Source organism: Malania oleifera, chromosome 4 (assembly GCF_029873635.1).
Source record: "Malania oleifera isolate guangnan ecotype guangnan chromosome 4, ASM2987363v1, whole genome shotgun sequence".
Lineage (NCBI taxonomy): Eukaryota > Viridiplantae > Streptophyta > Magnoliopsida > Santalales > Ximeniaceae > Malania > Malania oleifera.
Window position 1 is genome coordinate 47744899 of NC_080420.1, and position 11291 is coordinate 47756189.

Below are 11291 nucleotides of genomic sequence, written 5' to 3' on the forward strand. Positions count from 1 at the left end.
ACTTTTGTTATTATATTTATGTGCATTTTTTGGGTTTGTTATTAATAAATAAGGTATTTAATTAAGCTGGATTTTGTTTTTTAATTTTTTTGTATAATTATCAATTTTAAATAAAATTGGTTAAATTCGGTTAAAATGGTTAACCGAATTACCCGTTCGGGTAATTCGGTCGGTTCCAGTTCGGTTTGCACGGCCAATTCGGTAGGTTCGGTTACTATTTTTGTTTAACCAAAATTTTTGGTTAATTCGGTTAATTACCCGAATTCGGCCGAACCGACCGTTTGCTCACCCCTAATAGACACATGAGAAAAAGTAACTTTTCCGTGTTCGAGTGCCCGAGGACAGGCTCGCGTGGTTGAACAAGGTGATTTTCCAAAATGTCCGAGGTTCGTTCGGTTGGACTTAAGTTCGGCCTGCCAACCTACTCAGTTCGGTTACCCCGAGGTGAAAATGAACATGAAGTTCGGGCACTTAGGGAAGATGGAAAAAATTACGGCCAAGGATCGGTCGATGGAGGAAGTTCAACTCATTTTGGTTTGGTCGCCTGAACCAAGTCAAATTTTTTACTAGTTAACACTTCATTCGATCGAGGCATTTTTAATTTTCCTCATTCGGTCACCCGAATCCTTTTCAAACTCAACATTTTAGGTCCTTTCTGAGTTTAAAATTATATGTAGGGACCTAGGGTCTTTCTGCGGCCTAGGCTTTTTTAAAATAGCCCAAAACTCCGACGTCAGTCGACCGAAGGTCAACTGAAGTTAGGTTTGGTTTCCTATAGTCAATCTATGGTCCTATCTAAACATTAAGTCGCATCATGCAACATGTATACAGTTATTACTCACCAAAATATAAAAATTAAATACATACACAAATTAAAACAAATATGTCTTCTTCTTCTTCGCTCTTTTGACAACCTAGAATGCGCCTGAGTGTATAGTCTTTACGTCCTTCAAGGCTTCCATTTCCAGTCTCCTTATGTGTGTGTTGAATTATAACATGTTCAATCACTAAATACACACATAAGAAACATATGCTTGTCAGCATCAAAACAAGAATCGGACTCAAAAAGTCAACATACACGTATAGACGGATTAGAAAGTTCTCTAAATATCCCTGTATCAATACCTGGAGGTGGATTTGCCTTTGAATCCCCAAATTACTGATCTTCTCTATTCAAAATTGAAAAGTAGCGCTGAACAAAACCATCGACTGATTTAGAAAACTGTCAACGGTTTCTTATTGAGCCCGAAACCATCATTATAACCGTCGATGGTATATGCAAAATCGTCAATGGTTTCTTCCTGATTCTAAAACCATCAATGTAACTGTTGATGGTCAATGCAAAAACGTCAACAGTTTTCTTCTGCATACCAGCTTCTGTATTTTTTTTTAGCATGCTTTCTCTGTACATGTGTTCCACTTAATATGAGCCCCATACTACAATAATTTCCACCTTGGTGAATATTTACCCCTTAGGAGAAAATGAAAACATAATTTGCAATTCCACCTGGGACAATAGGTTGGGACGCCTCCCATCTAACATATGGAGACATTAATCAAGTCCGAGTAGTGCTTGAACTTGTTATGGTAACAGACTTTGTCAACATGTCTGCTGCATTCTCAAAAGTGTGAACTTTCTCAAGCAATAGTTCACAAGAAGAAACCAATTCCTTGATCATGTTAAACCTCATATCTATGTTCTTGGTCCTCGCATGATACACCTAGTTCTTCGCCAAATAAATGGCACTCTAACTAGTATAATGCAACCGAACTCCACCTTATTGAATACCAAACTCCTTGACCAATCCTGTAAGTCATAATGCTTCCTTGGCAGCTTCAACCACTGTCATATACTTTGACTCGATTGTAGATTTTGCAACTAGAGACTGAACCATGGACCTCCAGAAAATAGGCCCTCCCACAAGGGTGAATACATACCCTGTGGTAGACTCCTATCATCCAAGTCTCCTACATAGTCTGCATCCACATATCCTACAACTAAAGGATCACCATGTTATCTGCCAAACACGATGTCATAGTCTGTAGTACCTGTCAAGTATATGAAAATCAACTTAACTGCATCCTAATGTTGTTGACCCAGATTTGAAAGAAACTTGCTCACCACACTAACAGCTTGTTCCAAGTCTGATCATGTACAAACCATAGCATACATCAAGCACTCCACTACACTAGCATATAGAACCTTTGACATGTCATGGAATTCATCATCTGCCTTTGGGTACTGGGAGGTAAACCATCCAAAATGGTTTTCCAAAGGTATATTCACCGGTTTTGCATTATCCATACTGAACCTCTCCAACACCCTTTCAACATAGCTATGTTGAGATATCCACAATCTCCTAGCAGCTCTACCCCTATGAATCTCCATTCCAAGAATCTTCTTGGTCGCACCCCAATCTTTCATGTAAAATTCTTTGCTCAACAAGTTTTTCAAATTGTTGACCTCAGTCATGCTCTTTGCAGCAATCAACATGTCATCCACATAAAGCAACAGAAATTTGATTGAACCATCATCAAGGCTCTTCACATAAACACGGCAATCATACTCATATCTCTTATAACTAATCCAGATCATGTAAGAGCCAAATTACTTGTATCACTGCCTCTAGACTGCTTTAGCCCATAACGTAATTTCCTTAATTTACAAACCAAGTGTTCATTTATAGGATGACTGAACCCTTCTTGTTGTACCATGTAAATCAACTCCTCCAAATCACCATGAAGAAACACTGTCTTTACATCCATCTACTCCAAATTCATATCGAAATGTGCCACCAATCCCAACACTGCACTGATCGAATTGTGTATGATCACAGGGGAGAAGATCTCATCATAATCAACCCCTTTCCTCTATGAGTAATCCTTTACTGCCAGATGAGCCTTGAATTTTTCCCTTTTTTTTTTTTTCTGATACTGTTGCTTTCTTCATATACACCCATTTGCCTCCTATCGCCCTATTCCTCTCTAGAAGCTCTACCAACTCCCATATCTGGTTCTTATGTAGAGACTCTATCTTCTCCACCATAGCACCTATCCATATATTTTTCTCTGGCTGTGCATCGCCTCTTGAAAAGTAGTAAGATCCTCGCTACTAGTAATGAGTGCATAAGAAACTAAATCCTCAAATCCATACCTAAAGGGCGGCTTGATAGTGTGTCTATGCCTATCTATAGCTATATTTTGATTCTACTGTTGGTCTCTTGAACTAGGACTCCCTACATTCTGAACATCGTCATCTATAGTTTCTAGCTCAACCTACACCACATGCTCGTTGCTGGTGTAGTTTTTTGGCACTTGTTTCTCTTTTTCCTAAGTACGTTGTAACATGTCTTTCTCATCAAAAACCACATCTTTACTGATCACCACCTTGTTTACCTTCGAATCCCACAACTTGAACCATTTCACCCCTTTCTGATACCCTAAAAAGATGAACTATCTAGACTTCGCATCAAGCATTGATCTCTCCTCACTAGAAACATGCGTATAGGTTGGACATCCAAACACTCTCAAACTAGAGTAGTCTACCACACTTCCTGTCCACACCTCCTCTACTACTTTCCCATCTAGTGCTACCTTTTATGATATGTTAATCAAGAAACACGACATATTTACTACCTCTACTGAGAAGTTCTTTACAAGCCCTACATTCAACCTGAAACACTGAGCTTTTTCAAACATTGTTTTGTTCATCCTTTACGCCACACCATCCTGTTGTGGTGTCCTGTGCACTGTGAAGGGTCTCCTAATGTCATGTTGCTCGCATAACTCCATGAACTTTGAATTTGTGTACTCACTACTATTGTCGGACCTGAGGCATTTTATTTTCCTCTTGGTTTAGTGTTCCACTTCAGCTTTCCAAAAATTGAGCTTGGCAAACATCTCTGACTTTTGCCGTATGAAGTACTCCTGGACCTTTTGTGAGTAATCATTAATAAAACTCATGAAATACATATTTCCTCCCCATGATGCTACCCTTATTGGCCCCCAAACATTTGAATGAATATAGTCAAGAATTCCCTTCATCTTGTGTGTGGCTATCTTGAACTGCACGCTATTCTATTTCCTAAGAACACAAAACTTTTACAAATTTATCTTGCATGTTTTGACATTATTCAATATATTTCTCTTATGAAGCTATATCATTCTATGTTCACCCATATGCCCTAACCGCATATGCCACAAAATAGTACTATCCAACTCAGACTATGTAGTTGTAGCTCCACCTACAACTGTGGTGCTTAGTAGTGTATAGATATTTCTTACTAATTTTTGTCCCTTTATCACAGTTAGTACACTTTTACTCACCTTCATTACCTCACTTGCAGACTTGTAACTGAACCCATTACAATCTTAAGTGTCCAATCAAATTAGATTCTTCATTAACTCCTGTATATGCCTAACATCACACAACGTTCTCACAACACCATCAAACATTTTAAATTTGATATTCCCTATTCCAAAAATTTTGCATGAAGCATCAATTTTGCTTCTCTCACGTTCCTGGCTATCATTCACCACAAGCCCTTCACCTTGTGAATTCTCATCGCTGACTTTCTTCCTCCGATGAAATCGTAAAAGCACACTTGTGATCTCCTCCAATTTGAGAGTTTCCTTTCCCCACATTAGAGTCGTAACAAAATTTTCATATGTAGGAGACGCAAGTAGGGAATTCATCAGCATCAATGCCTTGGCTTCGTCTTCAAACTTCACATCAACTCAATTCAAATTACCATTGATATGATTGAACACGATGATGTGCTAGTTTAGATCTGAAACCTCTAACACCTTAATTACATATAGTTTCTATTTAATATAAAGCTTGTTTGTCAACAACTTGGACATATACCGACTTTCCAGTTTCAGTTAAACAACCACCGATGGTTTCTCATCCACGACTTGATATATCATGTCATCAGCCAGACACAACCTAATAGTCGCAACAACCTTCGCTTCCAATTCCTTCCAACTCATGTTGCCCATACCTTTCGACTGCCTTCCATATAATGCCTTCACTATACCCTACTGCACTTACAAATCCTTAACCCTCCTCTGCCATAGTCTAAAATTTTTCAATCCATCAAACCTGACAATGTCAAACATCGTAGAAGAAATCCCAACCATTGTAATCAATAGCTCTGATACCAATTGGTCGAACAATTTAATGTGTGTAGAACCGATCGTTACAATGTAGCAATTAAGATAAACAATATGAAAACAACAAAAATAATGAAAACAATAAACACATTATACAAGAATTAACATGGTTTGACAGAATGCGTACGTCTACAGGAGCAAGCGGCAGATGAAATTCACTATCTATCAAAACCAGAATTACAACATTGTATTTATGCTAACCCTACATGTATAGAGGGATTAGAAAGTTCCCTAAATACCCCCTGTATCAATCCTCAGAAGATTTGCCTTCGAATTCCCAACCTATTGATCTTCCCAATTAAAAATTAAAAATTGCGTTGAACAAAAAAGTCAATGGTTTCTTATTGAGCCTAAAACCGTCGATGTAACCATCGATGTTATATGCAAAACCGTCAACAATTTCTTCCTATGCCTTAAACCATCAATGTAACCATTGATGGTCTATGGAAAATTGTTGACAATTTTCTTCTACATGCCAGCTTCCTTGTTTTTCCTCAACATGCTTTCTCTAAACATGTGTTCCACTCAATGAGTCACATACTACAACAAATATAGTCCAACAGAGTCGCCACTAACCTATTTTTACCCTAGGTGAGGTTAGAACACTTGTTCAATATACTACCAGTTCATTGGTTGTTGACTTTATAGGTCAGGCTTAGTTTTGATAATAACAATACCTGTTATATTTAATGGGTATTTGAAGTTATGTAAAGGAACTCAAATTGGCAGATCATAATGCACAAAGAGAGAGTAAAGTTGAAGACCCAATTTTTATTGTATTTCATTTTTATTCAAAGGGTCTGTAATAGTAATTAGGTTCTATGGTTTGTAATAATCACACACACATCATATGCATGATCTAATAAGAAAGCTGAAACCAAAAATAACTGAAATAGAACCTAGAAATGACCCTTTGACACTTACTCACTCACTTGTATGTGTTAGTCATTTGAATAGGGTGTTTTTTGGCTGAAAAATGACCAAAATGCACTAAATGTGCATACTCGGTCGACCGAAATTTCATGTACAATTTGCTCCCGGTCGACCGATCAAGGACCAGGTCAACTGGTTGACCACAGCACGGTCGACTGAACTCTTGCAGTTTATTTGACCCCGGTCAACCGAACTACCCTGAAGTCAACTTTATTGACTTCTTGGTCGACCGAGATTATATTGTATATCACCAACCTAGTCGACTGAGCGACCCAGTTCAAAATGGTCCCGGTCGATCGAACCTCGCAAAACTGGAAAATCGCCTTTGCACATACGAGTCCGATCGACCAAACTCACAGTTCATTTCATGCCCGGTTGACTGAACCCCAAGAACTTCGGTCAACCAAACTTGTCCTGGTTGACCGATGCTCTCGCTTTGGTCCGAATTTTTTACCGCGGTTAACTTTGTTAAGTGGGGTTAATTTAATTAAATAATATTAAATCTTTTCTAATAATTTCACTTGTGTCCTTAACGATTATAATCCAATGGAAGTCTATGTTAGAATTGGTGTATTCCCAAGAGGGGGGGTGAATTGGAATTTAAAACTTTTTCTCCTAGGTTAATCTATCCTACAACAGTATATACACAACCTAGGGTCTGTCTATTCAATTTCCAAATGTGTAGATAAATATAATGTGAAATTTAAGTCATACGCATCATTCACAAATAACATACATGTGCGGTAAATATAAAGTACGGAAATATAAATGAACACATGATATGTTATCGGGGTTCGGCCAACCGTGCCTACGTCCCCGCCTCAAGCTCGCAAGGTAGAGGATTCCACTAATAGCTCACTTAAGGGTGGAGCGGCACCGTTTACAACCAGGTCAAATTAACACAGGGCTGACCTCAACCTTAACCAGGTCAATTAGCGGGGCTGACCTCAACCTACATGCCTTAACAGGACGACGCACCTAGCTTTCCTAACCGGGTCTAAGCCAATCCGGGACTATTCCAGGGCTAGTCTCCCTCTTCAGGCCCGTGCCTGGAAATACAACCAAAGTGTATTACAATGAAATGGTACAGTGATTGTGCTTTCAAGTAAAGCAGATATGTACCCAAGTTCGCGCAATAATATACACCACAAATATGATTCAATATGTAAGCTCAATGTGGTCTAAGATGTCAACTCTCAAATAAATTTACTATCGTTGTAATGAGTGCGTGAGAGTGCAAACCTAAATGATCTTTGTATCACAGGCTATTCAATCTAAGTGCTCAAACAAAGATATTATCCAAACTTCATATATTTCAATCAACAAGTTTTCTCAATATATATATATATGTATATGAAGCTCTAGCAATGTATAAGTTTGGTTTGCAAAAAGAGTTTAATCATTGTATTCAACTATGGATATAAATCAATGAATATTGCAACAAAGATTTTTCTCACACAAACAAATATCTCTTTAAAGATTTATCAAGACAAAGCACACTAGATATTTGAATGTATTTTGAAAATGTTTTGCAACCAAAAATAAATGCAATCTTCTTAAGATATTGCAATGAAGGTGCAAATCTTAGAAGATCTATCAAAGTCTTCTTAGGAAAGACTTATTAAAAAAGTCTCCTAAGAATACTTAGGTTTAGCTCTCAATGAAAATAAATCAATCAAATATGAATGGAAGAGCAAACCTATTAAATATAAACACTCAATCGACTTACAGAAGATTTAAGAGATCGAAGAAGGTAAGCATGAGTGAATGGGGATTGGATATGAGTATTATAGGATTTGGGATTTTTAGAGAATTTCTCTTAATCAATATTTTTAATCCCATGCTAATTATCCCAAATGAGGGGGTATTTATAGACAACCCTTGAAATATAACCGTTGGGGACCTATTGGGAATAATTAGGAAAGTTTAATGACCTTTCAAATATTTTAACCCTGCTTGAACCATTTAATCGCAGTAAAAAAAATAGGAGCAACCCGAGAGGTCCGGTCGACCAGAAATGGTTCGGTCGACCAGGACTCAAATGGCTCAGTCGACCAGGGGACTTTTGAACTGAAAGGTTCGGTCGACCAGCGAGGGCGATTTTCCAAACTCCGAGGTTCGGTCGACCGGGGCATTTTGAACTGCCTGGTTCGGTCGACCAGACTGCTGGGAATTCTCCCGAGGACCCTCCGGTCGACTAGGTAGTTGGAGTACAAAAGTGGTCGGTCGACCGGGAGGTCAAAATGTTGACTCCCAGGTGGTTCGGTCGACCGGTAAGAAATGAACTATGAAGTTCGGTCGACCGGGCCTTGGTCAAACCGTTGACCCAGGGATGGTTCGGTCGACCAGGCCAAGAATGAACTGTTTTTGCCGGTCGACCGAAAGTGCACCAAGTGTGCATTTCGGTCTCGTATTGACCCAGGCAAGTCCTATTCAAGTGTCTAACAAACATATGTGTATATGTGTGTGTCCTAAGGTCACTTGGGGTCCAATTTGAAAGCACCGAAAAAATCCGGTGTCGGTCGACCGAAGGGCACCCTAAGGTCTTTCTAAAGTCTGTCGACACCCCAATTTTAACCAGGCCTTTCCGAGGAGACCTCATGTCAAAACCTTTCCACATGGTTTGTGGACCCCACTTCTCCTGGTACGCTAGCTTGGATTCCTACATCCGATGCACGTTACCCTCTTTGGAACGCTAGCTCGGATTCCTACATCCGGTGCACGTTACCCCCTTTTGGTACGCTAGCTCGGATTCCTACATCCGATGCACGTTACCCGCTCTAGTACGCTAGCTCGGATTCCTACATCCGATGCACGTTACCTCTTTTGGCATGCTTGTGCCTGCTAGCTCGGGTCCCTATAACCCTTAAATGGCTTGTGGACCCCATACATCTTTTTAGGTCCCACATGGCTTGTGGGCCCCACATATCTCAAATTGGGCCCCACACGGTTTGTGGACCTCACTTCTCCTGGTACGCTAGCTTGGATTCCTACATCCGATGCACGTTACCCTCTTTGGTACGCTAGCTCGGATTCCTACATCCGGTGCACGTTACCCCCTCTGGTACGCTAGCTCGGATTCCTACATCCGATGCACGTTACCTGCTCTGGTACGCTAGTTCGGATTCCTACATCCGATGCATGTTACCTCTTTTGGCATGCTTGTGCCTGCTAGCTCGGGTCCCTATAGCCCTTAAATGGCTTGTGGACCCCACACATCTTTTTAGGTCCCACATGGCTTGTGGGCCCCACATATCTCAAATTGGGCCCCACACGATTTGTGGACCCCACTTCTCCTGGTACGCTAGCTTGGATTCCTACATCCGATGCACGTTACCCTCTTTGGTACGCTAGCTCGGATTCCTACATCCGGTGCACGTTACCCCCTCTGGTACGCTAGCTCGGATTCCTACATCCGATGCACGTTACCTGCTCTGGTACGCTAGCTCGGATTCCTACATCCGATGCACGTTACCTCTTTTGGCATGCTTGTGTCTACTGGCTCGGGTTCCTATAACCCTTAAATGGCTTGTGGACCCCACACATCTTTTTAGGTCCCACATGGCTTGTGGGCCCCACACATCTTTTTAGGTCCCACATGGCTTGTGGGCCCCACATATCTCAATTGGGCCCCACACGGTTTGTGGGCCCCACTTCTCCTGGTACGCTAGCTCGGATTCCTACATCCGGTGCACGTTACCCCCTCTGGTATGCTAGTTCGAATCCACATATCCGGTGCCTTGCTAGCTCGGGCTTTTGTAACCCTCAAACGGCTTGTGGACCCCACATGGCGCGTGGGACCCACACATCTCCGATGGGCTCCACACAGCTTCTAGAACCCTCATATTATTATTATTATTATTATTATTATTATTATTATTATTATTATTATTATTATTTATTTATTTTAATTTGTCAAATGCAAGCATACGTTGTTCGCTCCCATCATCACTCACCACATGTCATGTTTCTTCCCTTTACCAATCTTCCCATACTATATTCCCTTCATAATTCTTCATCCCATACTTTGTTCCCCCATCATCACTTCACCACATGTCATTTTCTTCCCTTACCAATCTTTACCATACTATATTCCCGTCATAATTCTTCAATCCCAATACTTTGTCCCCCCATCATCACTCACCACAGGTCATGTTCCCTCCCTTTATCAATCTTCCCATACTATATTCCTTTCCCATAATTCCTTCATCCCATACTTTGTTCCCCCCTCATCACTCACCACATATCATGTTTCTTCCCTTTATACCAATCTTCCCCATACTATATTCCCTTCATAATTCTTCATCCCCTTCTTGGCCCCTGGCCCCCCCCATCACACGCACCACATTTCCATGTTTCCTCCCTTTAATCAATCTTCCCAATGCTATATTCTCTCATTATTCTATCCCATACTTTTTTTCCCTCCATCATCAACTCACCACTGTCTGTTTCTTCCCTGTACCAATCTTCCCATACTATATTCCCTTCAGGATTCCTTCATCCATACTTTGTTCCCTCCATCATCACTCACACATGTCCATTTTTCCCTTTTAATCTTCTTCCCATGCGAATTTCCCTTCATCATTCTTCCTCCCTACTTGGTTTCCCCCATCATCCCCCCTATGTCTTCTTTCCTATGCTTGCCCCAAGCTATCCGATAACATAGCCCTCTTATTTCACGCACAATGGGGGACTCTAGTGGTGGGTAAGGAGAAGATTTCAAATATTGAAGTTTTCTATCACTAGTTTGTGAAGTTATTTTTTTTTTTTGAGTAAAAATCAAGAGTCGACTAATCCCGTTTCCTATCGGTGTTGAGTCACCCCTGTGAAGATCAACCCCGTAGTGCCCTCAAATCAGAGCTCCAGAACAACTCTCGGAAGACTTTTTAGACGGGCCCTAGTAGACTCATCAGCAGGAAAAGAGCCCGTAGCAAAAGGAAAACGAAGAAGATCAGGCGATCGATGATCCCTTTTCCTACCGTACCGGGTCACTCCATTTTACGAATTTACTCCCTAGTGACTCAAATCAAGGAACTCAAAAACACCCTCGGGAAGGCGCTGTAGAGCTAACCTTGCGGATTCACAGACAGGAGAAGAAGACCGAAGAGAAAAAACGATAGGTAAGACTCAATGAACTTTCTCTTCCTATGTTTACATTTCCGTCCCCCTTTCCCTAGTCGGCC